Source organism: Hemiscyllium ocellatum, chromosome 2 (genome assembly GCF_020745735.1).
Source record: "Hemiscyllium ocellatum isolate sHemOce1 chromosome 2, sHemOce1.pat.X.cur, whole genome shotgun sequence".
NCBI lineage: Eukaryota > Metazoa > Chordata > Chondrichthyes > Orectolobiformes > Hemiscylliidae > Hemiscyllium > Hemiscyllium ocellatum.
Genome location: NC_083402.1, coordinates 124132078 through 124154918, shown reverse-complemented (window position 1 = coordinate 124154918; position 22841 = coordinate 124132078).

Below are 22841 nucleotides of genomic sequence, written 5' to 3'. Positions count from 1 at the left end.
GCTCCGTCTCACCACATACCATTCCCAGAAATGTTGCCACTCAGTTTATAACTGCCAGAAGATTGGCACCCTTCTGTTTGCGGCACCATTAAAAGTCCATGTGCACTTGGCATTCCTGCTGCCCTGCTTAGTCAAAGACATTTCAAGAGGTTGATGAATGTTTCTCCAGTAGAGACCTATATGTCCTGATTGAGGAGGTAGTGCAAAGGAGAAAGCTCTCTTCCTAGAGGACTGGCAAAAGAGAAGATTAGACCTGCTCCTGTGGGGGATGCTGACATCCATATCCTCTTAACTGAGTAAGTATCACTAGGTATCACTCTATTCCTGATGAAGGGCTTTTGCCCAAACGTCGATTTTCCCGCTCCTCGGAAGCTGCCTGAATTGCTGTGCTTTTCCAGAATGAGTAAGTATCACTGTTCATTCCACTGCAACGCTCACATTAATTCCATGCTGTAATGCCATCTCTCTCTCTCGTGTCTTCCAGGCACAGCCAGAAACCTTCAATACCTCCATGGAGAAATGACCAGCTACCACAGAGGCCATTTTCCAGAACTTGAAGGGGAGAGTACCAAGGCCTCAGAGGAAGCATAAGCAAAGCTACCACCTGCATCCTTCACCTTAAAGCATGGAACCACAATCTAGTAGACCATCCAATCTCTAGAAATCTCTGTAGCTGGCCATGCAAGAAATGCCCCAGACTGCCAGAACTCAGAGGGCTACAGAGATTGGGTGCCTGCTCAACCCCATGCAGGTGAGAACCCAATGGTGCTGATAATTCAGGACTTTGTCCACAGGAACAAGAGAGGTAGACACGGATCTGCGATGTAGTACATTTCATCTGGGATGCAGTACACTTCAATGCAGCGAGTGATGTGACCATCTAGCTACCTCCCTGGACACATTGGAGAGACAGACCCAGCTCCCTCTGGGCTGCTGGAGAGGTGCAGACACCTGCACTCCATGATCCCAGCCATTGGTTCTCAGGACTAAAGACATGGTGATAGAGTGTTGGGGAACCTGGTATACACTCCACGTGTCCTTTCTTCACAAGGGGACAAGGTGGTACCAGAAGGCACCAAAATGAAGGAGGAATATCCCTCCTTCTGGATTCTTTGGAGGTACCCAGGCCCTCTACCTTCACCCTACCTGACATCCTCCAAGCCGTGAAAGTTTAAGCTTATCTGGATACATCACAGGGTAATATGGCATCTGTTCTGCCCAAGACTGCAAGCAACTAAAGACAGTTGTGAACACAGCCCAGTCCATCTCGCAAACCAGCCTTTCATCCATTGTCTCCATCTATACTTCCCATTGCCTTGGGAAAGCAACCCACATAATCAAAGACTCCTCCCACCCCAGTTATACTCTTCCACCCTCTCAGGAAGAAGATATAAAAGTTTGAATACATGTACAAACAAATTCAAGGACAACTTCTTCCCTGCTGTAATAAAACTTTTGAATGGACCTGTCACATTTAATTCTCATCTCTCTTTGTGCACCTTCTGTCCGGCTGTAATACTGTATTCTGCACTCTGTTCTGCTACCCTGATGCACTTTGTGTGGTACGACCTGCCTGTATAGCACATAAAACAGTACTTGTCATTGTCTTTCAATACATGTGATAACAATAAACCAAACTCATCAAACTTTACAAGCTCTTCTTGAGCCAGCATAGGAGGTTGATTGGTTTCTTCCGTACTGAATGATTCTGTGATGTTATGAAGGTTCGGCAGAAACTGGGCACTGCATAGAGATTTCTAATCAACCTATTAGATATGTCATAACACTTTCTGGATCAGGAAGAATCATTCCCATCCGATACTACATAGGTGGGATGGTAGGTCCCAATCTGAGCCAGGAGGCTAGAGTTCAAGGCCACTGCTCTGGTGGTCTGTAGTAACATTGTTGAACAGATTGATTAGAAAATATCTAAATGTGTGGGGCTGTAAATCCTGTTGATGTATCATTCAAAGAACACAGGAACAGGAGCGCTGACATTGTTAGCTTGAGTGACAGATGAAAAGCCTGTGCTCTATTATCTGCATAGCAGGCTGACCAGTGCAATAGTTATAACAACGCTGATTGAATGTTAACCGTGCTGGGGAATAGAATTAATCCTTCAGTTTGCACCAGGGAGAGTGAAACAGCAGTTTACTTGGAGAAATTGCTGTAAAATGCAGCCACCCAGAGTTTGGAAGAAATGTTTTGATGCCCCAGTGTTGGAAGTGCTGACATTAAAACAAAAGTAGGTGACAGGAAAACAAATTCCAAATGGAAGTAAGGGCACCTTGCTGAGAGGTATCTGAGCTAGCAAGATTCAAAACAAAGAGCAGACAGGATCGCTGTAGCTTCCACAACCCAGAGCACTAGGAGAGATGTGAGGAGGAAACAGGCTGATTTCAAGGCAGCAGCTTTGATTCGTTTTATAAGGCCAATCTACATAATGTGCTTTTGGAATTTGCAATGCATTATGTGCTAAATTATCAGAACCACGATTAGAATTTTATTATACTTGGTCGCTGTCAGCTGTGTTTCTGTGGAAAACCTTTGTGCTTCTGAGTCAGAACTCAGAAGGTCATGGGTTCAAAGCACACTTGAGAGGCTCTTAACACACAATCCAAGCTGAATCTCTGTGGGAGTGCTGCACAGTATGAAGGAGCAGCACTCTGAAAGCTTGTACTTCCAAACAAGCCTGTTGGACTATAATCTGGTGTTATGTGATTTTTAACTTTTTGGGATGGGATACTAACCATAACCCCAGTTGCTTTCTAATGTGGATACTTGAGATCCTGCAGCCACTATAAGGGGAAGGAGTTCCTCCTGTTGCCCTGGTCAAACCCTTAATGAACACTATTAAAACACAGATAATCAGCCATTTACCATATTTCTGTTTGTGGGAGTTTGCTCTGTATATTTTGATTGTTCCATTTTCTACTGCCCACACTTCAAATCTATTCAATTCTGGTCTCCCAATTATAGGAAAAATGTTGTGAAACTTGAAAGAATTCAGAAAAGATTTACAAGGATGCTGCCAGGTTTGGAACATTTGAGCTATAGGAAGAGGCTGAATAGGGCTGGGGCTATTTTCCCTACAGTCTAAGAGTCTGACGGGTGATCTTATAGAGGTTTATAAAATCATGAGAGGCATGAATAAGGTGAATATATAAGATCTTTTCCCCGGGGTTGGGAAGTCCAAAACTAGAGGGCACAGGTTTAAGGTGAGGGGGGAAAGATTTAAAAGGGAGCAGCTTGTTCATGCAGAGGGTGGTACATGTTTGGAATGAGCTGCCAGACAAAGTGATGGAGACTGGTGCAATTACAAAGTTAAAAATCACACAACAACATTTAAAAGCCATCCTGATGACCAAGTGAATAGGAAGGCTTCTGAGGGATATGGGCAAAATACTAGAAAATGGGACTAGATTAATTTAGGATATCTGGTCAGCATGGATGAGTTAGACTGAAGGATCTGTTTCCATGCAGTACATCTCTTTGAAATGATTACATTGACAACTTTGCGACAGCCTGTGGTTGCAAAGATTTTTTGAAATTCAGTCTCCTTGAGGTTAAAAAGAGCATATTGCTTGTACTAACTTTTCACGTGACTCCCAAATTCTTTTTCTACTTCTAACAGTGCCGCCTTCCCTTAGTACTGCACCAGGAACATCAAACCAGATTCTTTCTGTGGGTAAGCGCCTGGAATGGGATTTGAGCCCACAGCCTCTGGTCTGAAAAACAAAAGATAATGGTTATATTGAGCTGCAGCTACCATCATGGCAGGAGAAAAGATGCAGCAAAGGGCTATTCATTCGCCTGTCAGACACCTGCACTAGATTGAAAGACAACCTAAATGGGTTTGTTGACACAAATAATATAACACAGAGAGACCTTCCTCAGACATCTGATATACTTGACAGGATGAATGATTTGAGCCATTAGAAACTCTTTACTTGACCCCAAGAATATATTTGTCAATGGTTGATGTACTAGTTGATGTCACAAGGTAAGTGGCATAGGTGCACTTAAGGAGCAGCTGGGTAAATGCATGGTGGGAATAAAGGGTATGCTAATAGCAATAAAATGTAACAATGTGGTAGAAAATTTGTATGGAGTATAAACACTGGCATCGACAGTTGAGCCGAATGGCCTCACTCTGTGCTGTAAATATTATATATCATACATCTCCTGCATCAGTTTGAAAGCAAAATACACCAGAACCAAAGAAAATGGGAAAAGGTATGGAGTCCATTATAAAGAAGGAACTGGCACGATTTGTAAGTCTTGGTTTTCTGTTCTCAGCAATTTAGCTCCAATGGGACAATGTAAATGGGTCATTATATCTACTTTAACTGCTTTGATCCTCTCCTTCTGTAGCAATATTTCTCCTTACCTCTTGAAATTGTAAGAATATGAAATGATAATTTTCATACTGGGCCTACCCCTAATAGAGGTGGATTAAGTTCAGAGACAGGGGATCTCATTGAATGACAGAATAGGCTTGAAAGGCTGAATGGCCTGCTTGCTTACACTATGCAGATACCTTGAGAGTGCTAACTTTCATGACATATTTCTCCAAGTTATGGTGTGGGAGGGAAGAGGACATATGTCCTTAATCTGAAAGATGAGAACATTAGCCATCATTTTCCTTCTTCTAGATATCTTCTTCTAGATGTTATCACCCCCCTATCATTGATCCCAAACTGCCAGAACTTTCTGTGCTTGACTATCCATTTCAATCTGCTGTTCTAAAATATTGTTATCGGTGTTCCGATTCACTGTAGCTGCTTTGCTTCCTCACCTTTCTACAATAAGTTTTCTTTTTTGAAGTTCATACCTTGAATGTGTCTCTAATCCAATTCCATGTTCTGATTGCCTCAGTCCATTTCCACTGTCTGTTTCAAGCAAATTCTTCTGATTCTTCATCTCTCTTTTCTGACAATATCGCCTTCCATATTATATCCCTTTATCTTTCTTTGACTCGATTTATTCAGGAACAATGAGCTTCACTGACAAGAACAACATTTTCTCCCATCTATAACTGTCCTTTGACTGATAAGTTAGCCATTTCAGAGGCCAGAGACAACATCACAGTGACTGAGCAGTTGCATTCATGCCTGACCAGATAAGAATGGCAGATGGCCTTCCCTAAAGAGCATCAGTGAACCAGATGGACTTTCATGCAATAATCTAGTAACTTTGTGGTCAATGTTATTAATACAAAGTTTTTATTCCAGATGTATTTATTTAACTGAACTTAAATTCATAAATAAATTGCCAGTGATACTTGATCTCATGTCATCAAACCTTGAGTTCAAACTTCTGGATTTATGAAGCCATTAATACAATCATATCACACCGTACCTGATTGTTAGCTATTGCATAAGTTTAACAAAAGGTCATAATAAAAGCTGTACAAAGTACTGGGGCTCAGCCTTAGCTGGACAATTGCATCCAGTTCAACCTTTAGACTTTAGGAAGGATGCAAAGGCTTGAGGGAGGGAGCCGCAAGGGATGGGTAGCCAATGGAAGTTCAGTTTAATTACTTATCAGGGCCTATTGTTGGAGGCTGACTGGTATTTTCCAGTCACTCTGAAGGCCACTGAGGCCTGAACAATAGGCCAGCTGCCTGGAGGTGGCCTCCCAATGCCATATTGAAGCAGTGGGCTCAGTCAGGCTTTGAGGTTGTAGCTCCCTGCGTTTCTTGTCACGGGTACAGTCTCCGGCTGCTCTATGGAGGGACATCCCCTATTGATCCTTCAGTTTTCAAGGGGGAGTTTGAATGGCTAAAGGGATCAAACCAAATGCAGGGCAATGAATTGGGTGATCCTGATGATGATAATGAATGGTGGAGCAGATTTGAAGGTCAAATGGCCTACTCTTGCTCCTAATTTCTATGTTTCCATGTTTCAATGAGCATTTCTTTTGAAGATCTATTGCATTACTAGCTGTGAAATATTACTCTCACAGCACAATTTTTAAATGTAAATAGAGATGTGCATGGTTCCCAATAAAAGAGGCTGCACACATTCAGGAGGTGGAAGCTCCTGCCTGATGCCAGTGGCAAAGGCAGTTAGTATATGCTTCTGCAGTCTTGCCAAATTGAGCAGGTATCTCCTGGAACAGCCACGCAGGAGGAACAAGGTATGGGGAAAATGCCTCATGTGACAAAGGAAGTCGTGATGTTTATGACATACCTAGGTGATCCAAAGACAACAGCCACAAAAATCTATTTGGGCCTATGGCAAACTGAACAGCAGTGTACCAAAGCCATTTCAGCTTGCAGGAAATAAATATTGAATATGGGTATAGGAATGGAGAATGCCTTTAATAAACTCCTCAGGGATATTAATGGGATTTTAATTGGCAGAAAGCACATTCATCCATCTGACCATACTTCCTGCTGATATCCAGCCATATACTGTTTTGTATGCCACTAATTTTCTTCCTTTCACCTTGACACTGTTATCATTGCAATTCCCCATGAGCTGGACATTGAGAGAAATGTTCAGTTGAAGGATTTTGAGATGAATCAATACACAGTACATTTCTTTAAAAGATGGATTGAAATCGCATGAACAGCAAATGTATTAATGCAAAATTCCTTTGTTTATTTTAATCAGTTTAATATTGAACAGAGGAATTTCATATATTACCACAGTTCTAATCCCAAGTGTTAGGCTATTAGTTAGGGCATTCACAGGGTCATTGATTAAAGCCAGTTTCTTTTGGTTAAATCCTGTAGGAACTACACGTTATACAGCATGAAGCAGCATCAATTACCACATAATTTGGACTCAGTGAGCAATAAATGGAGACAAGGTTTTGCATTAAATTTAATCGGTGCAGAATTTTGCAAAACTATCCAGGTACATACGCAACTGTGAATGTAATTTGTTTTAGGAAAAGATCATTATTTTTGTGTAAAAGTAACTCTAACCTGAGGCAGACAACACCAACTAGTATTTATGTAGCATCTTTAATATGATAAAATGTCCCAATGCACTCCACAGCAGTGTTATTGAGGGAAGACATAACATCAGATCAAAGAGCAAGATGTTAGAACCGTAACCAAACGTTTGGCCAAAGAGATAGGTCTTAAGGGCCATCTTAATGGAGATGAGAAAAATAGAAAAACAGAGATGTTTAGGAATAGAATCCCAGATTTGGGGCGCCACAGTGACTCAGTGGTTAGCACTGCTGCCTCACAGCACCAGCATCCCAGGTTTGATTCCAGCCTCAGGCAACTGTCTGTGTGGAGTTTGCACATTCTCCCCGCATCTGCGTGGGTTCCCTCTGGGTGCTCCGGTTTCCTCCCAATTCAAAGATGAGCAGGTCAGGTGAATTGGCCATGCTAAATTGCCCATTGCCTCCCACAACCCAAAGATGAGCAGGTCAGGTGAATTGGCCATGCTAAATTGCCCATTGCCTCCCACAATCCAAAGGTGTGCAGGTCAGGTGAATTGGCCATGCTAAATTGCCCATTCAGAGGGAAATGGGTCTGGGTGGGTTACTCTTTGGAGGGTGGGTGTGGATTTGTTGGACCGAAGGGCCTATTTCCACACTGTAGGGAATCTAATCTTAAAACGTAAGCAATTGAAAGAAAAGCCATCTATGGTACAGCAATGAATATAGATCTGCTAGAGAGACCTAAATGAAAGGAGCATTTTCCCAGTGGCTTATGTTACTGAGAAACAGTATAAGTATTATCACGTCTGGCAGCAACTGTGAAGAGAAATCAAAGTTATTGTTTCGGATCTGGTGACTACCTCAGAACTGATGTTAACTAAGAAACTGTCAGTTTATATGCAGACTGAAGTGATTCATAGATATTGAATTATGTCTCACAGTCAGTGTACCAATGTACCTGTCAAAGATATAATCATGACATTACTTGAGCATATGGTTATGAAGGTCTCCCATTTTAATCTACCTCAGATCTCTTGAAGCATGATACTCTACTGGAAATATGTTCCTCATTTTAATCGAACAGCTTATTGTTTGCTCAGAAACTTAATTGCCTGAGGAATATAATGTTGGCATATAATAAATAATTGTAATAAATATCTGTACGATTCTTCAATACCATGACATCCATGCCCAGTGCCATATGTTATGAGAAACAATTATCACATTTGGCAGCAACTGTGAAGAGAAATCAAAGTTATTGTTTTGGATCCAGTGCCTCTTCCTCAGAACTGATGGAAACTAGGAAAAAGTTGGTTTATATACAGACTATAGGGTGGGGGGAGGGGGTGAGGAATATTCGATAAGTAGAAATAAACCCCAAAAAGGGAGAGGAAGAGTTGGACAGATAAAGGAGTCAATAACAATCTAGCTGGGAGGTTGAATGGAGATTGTTGGTGGCTAACAACAGACAATGTACAATGGTAGTCTATGTGATAACAAAGCCTTGTGTGTGCGGTAGGTGGCTAGGACATGGGGGAGTTCAGGTCCTAAAATTATTGAATTCAATATTGAGTCTGGAGGACTGCAGGGTCCCCAAACAGAAAATGATGTGTTGTTCTTCTAGCTTGCGCTGAGCTTCACTGGAACATTGCAGCAAGCCTGAGACAGAGATTTGGCCAGGGAACAGAATGGTGTATTGAAGTGGCTGGCAACTGGAAGCTCAGGATTTTTTTTGTGGACAGAATGTAGATGTTCTGTGAAGCGGTCACTCAGTCTATAGTTCATTTGCCCAATGTATAGGAGACCACATTGTGAGCAGTGAATGCAGTAGACACACCTACAGCCAGATTGTTATCGACTCCTTTGTCCAACTGTTCTCTCTCTTTGGGCTTTATCCTGAGCTATCATTTAGTCTTCACCCCCGCACACACACACACCCACCCCCACCCACCCCACCACCCTATCTTCTGCATACAAACCAACAATTTCCTAACTACCGTCAGTTCTGAGGAAAAGTCACCTGACCCAAAACATTAATTTTGATTTCTCTGCACTGGGATTGCCAAACCTGCTGAGCTTTTCCAGCAACTTCTGTTTTTGTTTCTGATTTAAAGCATCCACAGTTCTTTCCATTTTTTTTAGCATTTAATTCAACTGCCACATCTTTTCTAGCCATTCCTACCTTGAAGGAGTTCTGCTCCTCTCTCCGACTAGATTTCCGTTACAATCCTTTTTCTTGTCCACCCAACATTAATTTCACTGTCTCTCCTGGTGTTTGACCAGGTATTTGCTAAAACTCATTTCCACAGCCTCATCACATTCCTCAGTGACTGCCTCTGTCTCAGACTCACTGCATATGGATTCCAACACAAGTTTCATCTCTCGTACTTTGAATTCGCCCAGGGTTACAGGTATCTCCATGACATTCATCATTCCACCGGCAGCTGCTCTAGCCATATCCCGAGATCCACACTCAGTGCCATGCAACGTTATGTGCACAGTCTTGACCTCTCCCTCTAACAGAATCGAAAAGCATGGTGCTGGGAAAAACACAGCAGGTCAGGCAGCATCCAAAGAGCAGGAGTATCGACATTTTGGGCATATGCCCTTCATTAAGAGTGTGGAGGGGACAAGGGGGCTTAGAGATAAATAGGGGGATGGGGTGGGGCTGGGGGAAAGGTAGGTGGGATGGCGATAGGTGGGTACAGATAGGAGGTGATTGTAATAGGTCAGTGGGGAGGGTGGAGTGGATAGGTGGGAAGAAGGATGACAGGTAGGGAAGGTCAAGAGACTGATGTCGAGTTGGAGAACTCGATCTGGGATGAGGTGGAGGATGTGGAGACTTGGAAACTGGTGCAGTTGATGTTGATGCCATGTGGCTGAAGTGTCCTGAGGCGGAAGACAAGGTGATCTTCCTCCAGGTTTTGGATGGCATTGATTTGGCAGTGGAAGAAGGCCAGGATTTGCATGTCCTGTGAAGTTGGATTGAGAGGTGGAGTTGAAGTGGTTGGCTACAGTGCATGGGGTTGGTTGGTGCATGTGTCCCAGAGATGTTCCCTGAACCACTCCACGAGTTGGCGTTCTGTCTCCCCGATGTAGAGGTGATGGCATCGGGAGCAATGGCTGCAGGAAATGTGGTGGGAGGAAGTGCAGAATAATGTCTGCCAGATTTGACATGATTGTTTGGGGTCTTGGATGGAGGTGAGGGGGAGGAATGGGCACAGATTTTACACCTCGTGCAGCAGCAGGGGGAAGTGCCAGGTGTGAGGGGTGGGTTGGTGAGGAGCATGGAATGGTCTCCGCGGAATGCAGATAGGGGTAGGGAGGGAATATATCTTTGGTGGTGGGGTCTGACTGTTGGTGGCAAAAATGGCACAAGATAATGTGCTATAACTGGAGATTCATGGGGTGGAAGCTGAGGACCAGGGGATTCTATCCCTGTTGCAATTGGAGTGTTGGGGTTCGAGGGCAGAAGTGTGGGAAATGGAGGATGTTGTTGATCATGAGGGAGGGAAAATTACGATCTCTGAAATAGGACATCTGGGATGTCTGTGAGTGGAATTACTCCTCCTGGGACCAGGTACAGTGGAGGTGGAGGAATTGGGAGTAAGGGATCATGTTTTTTGGGGGGAATCAGTGGGCGGAGGTTTAGTCAAAGTAGCTGTTGAAGGCAGTGGACATGAAATCAATGTAAGTGTTGTGTCAGTTGCCGGAGACAGAAACAGAGAGGTCCAGGAAGGGGAGGGAGGTGTTGGAGATGGTCGATGTAAACTTGAGGTCAGGTTGGAAGATGTTGGTGAAATTGATGAACTGTTCAACCTCCTCCTTGGAGCATGAGGTGGCACCGATACAGTCATCAAAGTAGCAGAGGAAAAGGTGGGGAATGGTGCTGGTGTAACTATGGAAGATGGATTGTTCCACGTGTCCTATAAATAGGCTGGCATAGCTGGGTCCCATGCAAGTGCCTATGGCTATCCTCTTTTCTGTGGGAAGTGGGAGGATTCGAAGGAGATGTTGTTGAGGGTGAGGACCAGTTCCACAAATTGAATGAGAGTGTCAGTGGAGGGGGACTGGTTGGTTCGGTGGGAGAGGAAGAAACAGGGCTTTTTAGGCCTTAGTCATGGAGGTTGGAGGTGTATAGGGACTGAATGTCCATAGTGAAGTTGGGGTGTTGGGAACCGGGTAATCAAATGTCATGGAGGAGGTGGAGGGCATGGGTGGTGTTCCAGATGTGTGTGGGGAGTTGATGGATTGAGGGGGACAGGACAGAGTCGAGATATAAAGAGATGAGTTCAGTGGGACAGGAGCATGCTGAGACAATCAGTTGACCGGGACAGTCAGATTTGTGGATTTTGGGTAAGAAGTAGAACTGGGTGGTGCAGGGTTGGGGAACTATGAGGTTGGAGGCTGTGGATGGGAGATCCCCTGAAGTGATGATGTTGTGGATGGTTTGGGAGATGATAGGTGATAAGAGGTGGGGTCGTGATCGAAGGGGAGTAAGAGGAGGTATCAGTGAGTTGGCATCTGGCTTCAGTAATGTAGAGGTCAGTGTGCCATACAACCGCTTGACACCACCCCCTCCTTGTCAGCTGGTCTGACAGTGAGGTTGGGGTTGGAATGGAGAGAGTGGAGGGCTAAGCTTTGTGAGGGTGAGAGGTTGGAGTGGATGTGAGGGGTGGACAGGTTGAGGCGGTCAGTGTCATGACAGTAGTTGGAAATAAAGAAGTTAAGGGCCTGGAAGTGACCAGGATGGGTGTTCAAGAGGGTGGAGTATGTTGGAGCAGGGAGAAGGGTCTTCGGAGGGTGGGTTGGAGTTGCGATTGAAAAAGTAGGCATGGAGGCGGAGGCAATGGAAGAAAAGTTCAATATCACAGTGCATATGAAATTCATTGACACAGGGGCATAGTGAGATGAAGGTAAGACCATTACCGAGGAATGATCATTCATCCTCAGAGAGGGGGAGTCTGGGGGCTGGAGTGTTGTGTAGAGCTGGAGTTGGGATTGGAGGTGGAGAATGTCTCTGGAGTGGGGGTGATCATGTGATTGTTGGTGACATCAGCTGTCACGTGACTGATGGTGACCGTGGGCAGTGGCGTCATCGATTGCATCAGCAGAAGTGCTGTGGATGGTGGCTCTGGCAGCAGCAACATCAGCAGCGGTGGTCACATGACATCAGCGGAGGAAGTGACATGTATAGCGGCTATCACAGGGGTGGAAGTGGCATGTTCAGTGACAACTGCAGGGGCAAAAGGGACATGCTTGGCAGTAGTCTCAAAAGTGGTAGCTGTTGGGGGGGGGGGGCATCATTGTCGGAAGTGTTTTGGTAAGTGATATCAGCAACGGCGGTCGCGGAAGTGGGATTTTTGGTGGTATTCTGGGAGAGGCATGATCAGCAGAGGTTGGGTATGCTGTCTCCAACAGTTCACATCATATTGGTTCAGAGCGGCACCACTCCCCAGTTCCACTTCATCTTCTGGCTCATTTGCCGTGCTAACAACATTTTAGTTTCCTTTCAAGCAGTAAGGCCTACAAGATACAACAACTCAGAGGTACCCACGGCCCTGCAGAACCTTCCTCCCCACGCTTTCCCGCTGACTCCACCCTCTTCCCCAACCCCACCTCCTGTCAGATATTCACTGTCCCTCCTGACCTTCAGCTCTCCAATGCTGAACGTTCTGTACTCAGCGAAGGTCTCAGCTTTATCCCTCTGTATCCCCATCTGAATGAATTTCAGGCACGACATGACATCGAACTCTTCTTCTGTCATCTTCGCCTCCGTGTCCATTTCTTTGGACAAGAGTCCTCTCCCTGTCCCAGATTCCTTCGCCCCCTCCACCTGGACCCCTCTCTCTGGCCTTTTACCTGTACTCAATCTGTTCATTGAGACCTGGTGATGTGACTTTGGTTGCCTCAATTTCCCTGTGTCCCCTTACCTAATTCAACCTATCTCCACTAAACTGACTGCACTCCCTGTTCTCATATTCAACCCTGAAATCGATATTAAGCCTGCCGATAAGGTTAGTGCGGTTGTGGTCTGGTGTACTGATTTCTACATTGCAGAGGCTGAGCGCCAACTCTCAGATACCTCATCCTATCTTCTCCTGGACCATGACCCCACCATGGCACATCAGGCCAATGTATCAATTGCAGTCACTGACCTCTCTTCATCTGGTGGTATTCCCCCCTCAATCAACTGCCTCCAAGCTGATAGTGCCCCAGCCCCTCACAACTCACTTCTACCTCCTTCCCAAAATTCACAACCAGGACGTCCCGGGCAGACCCATTGTTTCAGCCTGCTCCTGCCCCACAGAACTCATCTCTCCCTACTCTGACTCAGTCTTTTCTCCCCAGGTCCTGTCCCTGTGCACTACATCCACAATTCCTCTGATACTTTACACCAGTTTTGGAATTTCCAGTTTTGCGGGCTCCAGCCAACTCCTCTTTACTGTGGACATTCAAACCCTTTACACATCTATCCCCCACCAGGATGGTCTCAGGGCTCTCTGCTTCTTCCTGGAGCAAAGGCCTGAACTGTCCCCACACATCACCACTCTCCTCCACTTGGCCGAGCTCATCCTTACCATGAACAACTTTCTTTTTAACTCCTCTCATTTTCTTCAGGTCAGAGAAGAGGCCATGAGTACACGTATAGGCCACAGTTATGCCTGTCTCTTCATGGGCAAAGTGGAACATTCCTTGTTCCAGTCCTATTCGAGCCCCCACCCACAACTCTTTCACCAATATATTGATGATAAATTTTGTGCTGCTTCCCTCTCCCATTGGGAATTGGGAAAGTTCTTTGATTTTGCTTCCAATTTCCACCCCACCCTCACTTTCACCTAATCTATCTCTGACTCCTCCCTTTCCTTCCTCGACAGCTCTGTTTCCATTTCTGGGAATAGATTAGCCATGAATATCCACTATAAACCCACTGACTCCCACATTTACCTTAGCTGTACATCCTCACACACTGTTTCCTGCAAAGACTCCATTCTCCCAGTTCCTCTGTCTCTGTCATACATGTTCCAATGAGGCAAACTTCAACAAGCAAGTCTCCGAAATGTCCATCTTCTTTCTCAACCAAGGATTCCCCAGCACCGTTGTCGACAGAGCCTTCAGACCCAGCTCCTGCACTTCTACCCACACCCCCTCTCTTCCCACCCATAACAGCAATAGTGTTCCTTTTATCCTTACCTCCCATCCCACCAGCATCCACATCCAGAAGATCATCAGCCACCATTTCCTCCAGCTCCAGCAAGATGCCACCACCATACACATATACCCCTCTCCTCCCTTGTCTGCCTTGCACAAGGACTGTTCTCTCCAGGACTCCCTGGTCTACTCTTCCTTCACTCCCAACAACACCCCACAGCACCATGGGATCTTGCGCTGCAACTGCTGAACATTTGCTTTTACCTCCTCCCTCCTCAGTATCCAAGAACCCAAACCCACCTTCCAAGTGAAACAGCGATTTACCTGCACTTCACACAATGTATTGTACTGCATTCGCTGCTCACAATGTGATCTCCTCTACATTGGGAAAACAAAGCGTAGACTGGTGACCACTTCACAGAACATCATGTTCTGCCAGCAAAAAGGACCACGAGCTTCAAATTGCCTGCCACCTTAACACACCACCCTGGCCTCTGGCCAACATTTCTGTCTCAGATTTATTGCAGTGCTCCGGCGAAGCTCAGCACAAGCTGGAAGAACATCTCATTTCCCACTTGGGAATCCTGCAGCCCCTCAGACTCAATATCAAGTTTAACAATTTTAGGGTCTGAACTCCCCCATGTCCTAGTCCCCTACCACACACACCAAGCTTTGTTATCACATAGTCTACTATTATTAGCCACTAACAGTCTCTATTAACAACTATTCAGCCTCCCAGCCAGATCATTATTGACTCCTTTGTCTATCCAACTCTTCTATCTCTTTGGGCTCTATCCCTACCTATCATTTACTCCTTACCCCCTCCCTCCACCCTATCTTTTGCATATAAACCAACATTTTCCTAGCTACCATCAGTTCTGAGGAAGGGACACCAGACTTGAAATGTTAACTCTGATTTCTCTTCACAGGTGCTGCCAGACCTACTGAGCTTTTCCAGCAACTTCTGTTTTTGTTCCTGATTTACAGCTTTCGGTTTTTATAAATATTATTATGTTTGATAAAATAACCTGCTGGAGGCAAACTCACACAAGCAGAGATAAAGAGGGACAAAACCATGGAGAGATTTGAAAAGGGGAATGCGAATCCTAAAATCAAGGCAATGCCTAACCAAGGGCTGGAGTCTAGAGGGTGTGCAGCAATATCAATTTTTTCTGCAAGATCTTCACAGTAGCTACAAACAGCAGGTGAGTTTTTGCTTAACATGCACTTACACATATTATTGCGGGAACATATTAGTCTATGCATCTTTATTAATTAGGTCATTCTGTGTTTGTAATCCAGTTTGACAATGATTGCCAAACAAGACCACATGTAACCAATGGATAATGACCATTGACTGGTACATCATTTCATTAACACAGGGCATATGCTTTCTTCCATATGTATTCCTACTGTTAAGAACGATAGAATGGGGAGTGGTGTAGCTGTTTCTTCGAGGTCTCCAATGAATCCTGTTAATGGCCTTTTATGATTCACAATTCACTGCAGAATGGCAGACGCAGAGGAAGCAGCCGTTAGGCAGATTTGAAAACAGGACTGGATTGTAGTTTCAGTGTCAAATCCAGCAGCCAAAAAAATACTTATATTGTATATAAGGAAAATTCAGCAATGAAACTCTCCCTAGAGCTCAAGGGAACAAAGATACTAACCAATTGATGTATATTGTATTTCCCAGAGGAGCATCATCAGACAGGAGTATTGTCTTGAGCTTCTGAATCTAGCAAATTGAATTTATGAATATAATTCAGATATTCTGGTCCTTATTTTCAGACTGTTGATAACTTTTAATCTCTTCTACTAGCAGTTAGAAAATAGAATCCTTTGATAGTAAGCTATGTTTTTTTTGTGGTTCTAATGTCAGTGCCATATTTCTCAATATTGATTTACCACAGTAAGTACTTCTTGACACAAACAGTCGCATCACAGTGAAATGGTGTTACTGATCCACTCTGAGTACCCATCTTCAATAACAGCTCAATTCAATGAACGCAGAGGAACAAGAGGAGGCCATTCAGCCCTGCTGCCCTGTTCTATCATTCAATTAAATCATTGAACTATAACCTAAATCATTAACATGGAGGCCAGTAACATGAAAGTTTGGGAAGTCTCCTTGATTACCAGGCTGAACCTATAACCCACTGCAAAGTATGACCTGTGTTGCTTTCTATTCTCATTTGAATCACAAGTGCGCAATAGAAATGAAAGCACCGACAGTGGGCAAAGTAATGTTTTATTTCTGTTGTGGTATATGTGCTGTACTTGTGAGTGATGTGAGACCTTTCAAAGGGCCATGTTCCAACCAGGCACTCACACACCACAGAGCAAAGACATCTATAATCTTAAAATCCTGCATGTGAAACGTATGCAGTGACCAACTACTTTAGATACAAATCCTGGCCACAAGCAACCTTGTTGTTTTTGGTCACTACAGATTGGTCATAGTTATCTCTGTGAAGTATAAGTAATCATGAAGTGACCTATGCCACGAAGACATTCCAAGATCTTATATGGAATGCTGCCTTTCTTGAGTGAAATGGGAGAATGGTGAGGGAAAGTTTCTGTAATTCTACTATACTTTCTGCATTTGTGTGACATGGATTGTGTTGTAGCATCAGAATAAAGTCCACCATATCAAGGCATTCCATGACCCTCCTGGTCAGAATTCTCCATGTCCCACAGTATAGAGTACCATCCTAAACTATCTCTTGCATGTGATGCTGCTGCTGACTGCTCACTTTATTAAAGACTTGCTTTGTTTTTGATATTTCTCACATGGGTTCATTGGAACAATGATGAATAGATCAAGCAGCAGCAAGGGATGCTTTTGTTGTGTCATGATTTTTTTAAACATTCATTCATGGGTTGAGGGCATTGCTGGCTAGGCCAGCATTTATTTCCTATACTTAATTTTCCCAGAGGGCAGTTAAAAGTCAACTACATTGTTGTGGGTCTGGAGTCACAGGTTGGCCAAACTAGGTAAGGATGGCGGTTTCCTTCCCTAATGGATATTAGTGAAGCAGATGGGTCTTTCCAACAATCAGCAATGGATTCATAGTCATTGTTAGACTCTTAATTCCAGATTTGTTTTGTTGAATTCAAATCCACCATCTGTCATAGCAGGATTTGAACCTGGGTCCCCAGAATATTATCTGGGTCTCAGGATTGACAGTTCAGCAATGACATCACTAGGCCAAGCCATCACCTCCCCAACAAAGCAACAGATAAATTAAGGTGGAACTAATGGTCCAGCGAGCTCAGGACCAACCATAAACTCCAGTGGCTGCTGAACAGAAGAGGCACAGCTAAACATAGAACATAAAACAATACAGCGCAGAACAGACCTTTCAACCCTCGATATTGTACCAACCTGTGAACTATTCTCAGCTCATCCCCCTACACCATCCCATCATCATCCATGTGCTTATCCAAGGATTATTTAAATGCCACTAATGTAGCTGAGTTATCTACGTTGGCAGGTAGGGCATTCCATGCCTTTACCACTGTCTGAGTAAAGAACCTGCCTCTGACATCTGTCTTAAATCTATCACCCCTCAATTTGTAGTTATGCCCCCTCGTACAAGCTGACATCATCATCCTAGGAAAAAGACTTTCACTATCTAATCCTCTGATCATCTTGTATGTCTCTTTCAAATCCCCTCTTAGCCTTCTTCTTTCCAATGAGAACAGACCCAAGTCTCTCAGCTTTTCCTCATAAGGTCTGCCCTCCAGACCAGGCAACATCCTGGTAAATCTCCTCTGCACCTTTTCCACATTCTTCCCAAAATATGGCGACTAGAACTGTACACAATTTTCCAAGTGGAGCCGCACTAGCGTTTTGTATAGTTGCAGCATAATATTGTGGCTCCGGAACTCAATCCCTCTACGAATGAAACCTAACACACTGTATGCCTTCTTAACAGTACTATCAACCTGGGTGGAAACTTGCAGGGATCTACGTACATGGACTCCAAGATCCCTCTGCACATCCACACTACCAAGAATCTTTCCATTGACCCAGTACGCTGCCTTCCTGTTATTCTTCCCAAAGTGCATCACCTCACATTTAGCTGCATTAAACTCCATTTGCCACCTCTCAGCCCAATTCTGCAGTTTATCCAAGTCCCCCAGCAACCTGTAACATTCTTCCAAACTGTCTCCTACTCCACCGACTTTAATGTCATCTGCAAATTTACTAATCCATCCACCTATGCCTACCTCTAAGTCATTTATAAAAATGACAAACAGCAGTGGTACCAAAACAGATCCTTGTGGCACACCACTAGTAACCGGACTCCAGGCTGTATATTTTCCATCAACCACCACTCGCTGCCTTCTTTCAGAAAGCAAGTTTCTAATCCAAACTGTTAAATCACCCTCAGTCCCATGTCTCTGCATTTTCTCCAACAACCTACCATGTGGAACCTTAACAAAAGCTTTACTGAAGTCCATATATACCACGTCAACTGCCCTACCCTCATCTACATGCTTGGTCACCTTCTCAAAAACTCAATAAGGTTTGTGAGACACGACCTGCCCTTGATGAAACCATGTTGACTATCTGAAATCAAACTGTTGCTCGCTAGATGATTATAAATCTTATCTCTTATAATCCTTTCCAAAACCTTTCTTACAACAGAAATAAGGTTCCCTCAAGATGGGGAGAAGGCACAGGACACGCAGAATCTATGATTCTTCAGGCTGTTTCCTCCAAATGAGAGAGGCACAGGGCTTTAGCACACTGAAGGTGACCCAGCACATAATCAAAGGGCCATGACATCTGCTGGAATGGGACAAGCAATCTGATAGCTAATCTAATGGCCTTCAAAGTTGTGATAATGTTTATGGAAATGGCTGCTTCCAAAAACGACTGGGGACTTGTGTGGGGATTCTCTATCCTCACCCCATAAATATATCAAGGCTACCTTTGATGCAATTTGTGCCAGATCACATTGCATCCATCTTGTTTCCCCATGAGGAAGTTAGTGCTGCCGCCAGGAAGTAGGCTTTGGCAACACAGTTGATTTCTCTCACATGCAGGCCACTATAAACTATACACACATCTCACTGAGAGCGTCACATGATAACAGAAAATGATTCTATTCCATAAAAGTACAAGTCAACTGTGCACATTGGTACCATATTTAGAAGTTTGTCCTGACAGTTGAGATGATGATGATATTCTTAAGAACACTCATGTTTCAAGCCTTACAAGAACGGTTACTACAAGACAAGGGCTACCCTCTGCAACCATGACTGATGAATTAATGTATAATCTCCTGACCCAGGTTGAAAGTAGATACAATATAGCCTATTCTTCCACAGAGCTGCTGTGGAGCAGACAATAGGCCTCCTGGATCAGTCTGGGACGGCCTTACTAAACATACCAGACAGAGTGTGCCGATCATCTGCCTTTTCCTTGTATCCTGAATATTTTTTTATTTAAGTAATCATCCATCGCCCTCCTGAATACTACCACAATTCCACAAATGTCATCTTACCAGCCATATTGATATTGCATAAAAGAATTAAAGTAATTGAAACCAGTCCAAGTGATCAAACGGACTAAGAGTTCTCTGTAAAGATCTTATAGACAATGCAGTCTCTGAAAGGCAGAAATACTGACATTTATAAAACATCTTTCATGATTTAAAACTTCTCAAAACAATTTTGAAGTGTAGTCAGGAACTGATTTAACTCGAGTAAGAATCAGCAACTCTTATATCAACCATAAGTTATGCTTTCTAGTTATGTGGAGTGTTATGATCCAGATGACACCACCAATATAATCTGGTTAGAGGTCAGGAACTCTTTTGACTCAAATATACAATTGTTGAAATCCCAGGTATAAAAACAAAAAAAAAATCAGCAGACCCTGCAGCAGTTGAGAAGACAAAAACAGAATTAGTGTTTCCAGTTGATAGGAATCTTCTTCAGAATTGCCTGCTGAATTTCTCCAGCACTTTCTGTTTTTATTTTAAATTTTCAACATCCACTGTAATTTGCTTTCCCAGGTACCTAAGAGAATAAAACCACAAAATGCCATGGGTTGTTCAAAGTTTTAAAAGTTTAAGTAAAGTAAACATCAATAAATTGTAAAATCCCAACAGTGCAGAAGCAAGCCATTCAGCCCAAGTTCTCACCCACACCACATGAAGAGCAACCCAACCAGAGCAACCCCTACCCTAGCCCTGTAATGCTGCATTTCTCATAGCTAACCTATCCAACCTACATATCCCTGAAAACAATGAACAATTTAGCACGGCCAATCCACCTAACCTGCACATCAGAGGACTGTGAGAGGAAACCAGAGCACCCAGAGGAAACAGGGAGACACAGGGAGAACGTGTAAACTCCATACAGACAATTGCCCAAGGGTGGAATCAAACCAGAGTCCCTGGTGCTATGAAGCAGCAGTGCTAACCACTGAGTCACCATGCTGCCCAAAACTTTAGAAAAGTAGAACAATCTACAACATATAAACTATACATACTCTAACATCTGAATTAACAAGAAGTAATTGATTGAACACCCCAAAGAGCAAATCAAACAGCTGAGGTGGTCAAGACAAACTCCATGGATTCCTCAACACCCAGGTAATGACACTGTGTCACCAAATGATTTTGAAACTTTATATCTCCATCATAGAAAATTTTAATTCTTCTCTTTGGAAGATCTAGTCTTAAAGTGTCCTCAAAGCCATTGTGGCTTGGCTGCTTCAACAATGCACAGAAGGGATATAGTCCCTATAACCAAAACTGAATAGCCTAGGATTCCTGGGAATGCACACAAGTGACGAATGACTATCATAATTCCAAGCAACTAGGCAATGCGGTTATAAAGGGGTATAGAGGGTGGTGCATGGAGCAAGTTCTCAGGTTACAAAGGGCTACAGGGAGTGGGTGGAGGGTGTGGACTGGTATAGCAGCCAGAAAGGTCCATGGAAGGAAAGGGAGTTTGGGTAGGTGTCATGGGTTGGAAATGATGCAAAATGGGCAAGTGTGGAGTGTCGGAGTGAGGTTGGAGAGCTGTTTTAAGTTTTGAATTTTTTGTTTGTAAAACCTCTGCTGAGTGTCAGAGCACTGAAGAAGACCATCCAAATCGCCTTGCTCAGTAGCCAACAGCCTCTGCACTTATTCTTAGATCGCCTGACCTGATTCCCGAGAGCTCAACTACCTTAGAAAATTCCTTTTTAAAATAATGTTTACCTTAGTTTCTACCTTAACATGGTTATACATATATTTTACCATCTGAACATGTGCATTAACGTGAAGGACTTTGACTGCTTTTTATTTCCTGATTTTGCCATGTGTAAATGATTAGCATGCCTACTTGCTGCCATCTGGAAATTCCCTTGACTTGGCATACGATTCAAATTCAAAAAGTGTAATCTAGTAAAGCAGAGCAGGTCAGGGAATATCTGAGGAGCAGGAGAGTCGACGTTTCAGGCATAAAATCTTCATCAGGAATGTTGTTTGGGGGGGGAAAGGGGCTGAGAGATAAATAGGAGGGTGAGGGTGGGGCTGGGTGGGAAGGAAGATGGGTAGGTAGGACAGTTCAAGAAGGCGATGCCAAGTTGGAGAGTTGGATCTGGGATGAGATGGGGGAGGAGAGATGAGGAAACGTGGGTAGTCGATGTTGATGTCGAGTGATTAGAGGGTCCCAAGACAGAAGATGAGGCGTTCTGCCTCCAGGCACCAAGTGGCTTGGATTTGACGGAGGAGGAGGCCCAAGACTTGCACGTCCTTAGCAGAGTGGGAGGGGGAGTTGAAGTTATCGACCACAGGGTGGTAGGGTTGTTTGGCGTGTGTGTTCCAGAGATGTTCCCTGAAACATGCTGCGAGTTGGCATCCTGTCTCCCCATTGTAGAGGAGACAGGTTCAAATGGAGGTCAGTAAAAGGGAAGTCCATGCTCTAGAGATTACAAGATCTTTCTGGGCAGCTTGTTTGGAGGTCTGTGGCCAGTTACTCTACTGAACACACAATCTAGGCCTTAGTGCATTTATTTTGTCTTTGGCTGATATCAGCCAGAGGAAAATTTGTTTTATATTCCAATGACTTTGACATCACCTTCTAAACACAACCACCTCAAAGAATAAATGCAGCAGGCACATGGGAACACTTCCATCTGCAACACTTCCAAGTCACGCAATATCCTGATTGGAAATATATCACTATTCCCTCACTCTGGCTGGGTCAAAATCTGAGAACTCTGTCCCTAACAGCATTGTGAACTTCAGTGGTTCAAGAGGGTAGCTCCACTCCAACCTCTGTCACTTTCCCACGGTGAATTAGGGATGGGCAATGAATGCTGGTCAAGCCAGTGATGCCAGCATTCTGAGAATGCAGTTATTTGTTAAGGAGTTGCTAACAAGCATTGGAGTCTGACCATACTAATATTGTGGAGAATGTTAAGACTGACCATGCCTAATTAGTACTGAGGAGGATGTTCTCTGGAACAGCAGAGTTAGCAGACTAGACTGAACAGCCAGAAAGGGAAATATTCTCTCTTTACATTGTCAAACATACCCACAGTAAAAGGAAAGGAAGTTTTGCATTTGTATAATGTTTATTACCACTTGTCCCAAAGCACTTCCAGGAAGTGATATACCTTTTAATTATAATTGTTGTTGTAATATAGGAAACACACCAAACAATTTGCATAAGGTAAGCACCCACAAATAACAACGTCAATATAATCTCTTTTTTGTGATGTTGGTTGGGGGATAAATATTGGCCAAGACATAACAGATAAGACCCTTTGT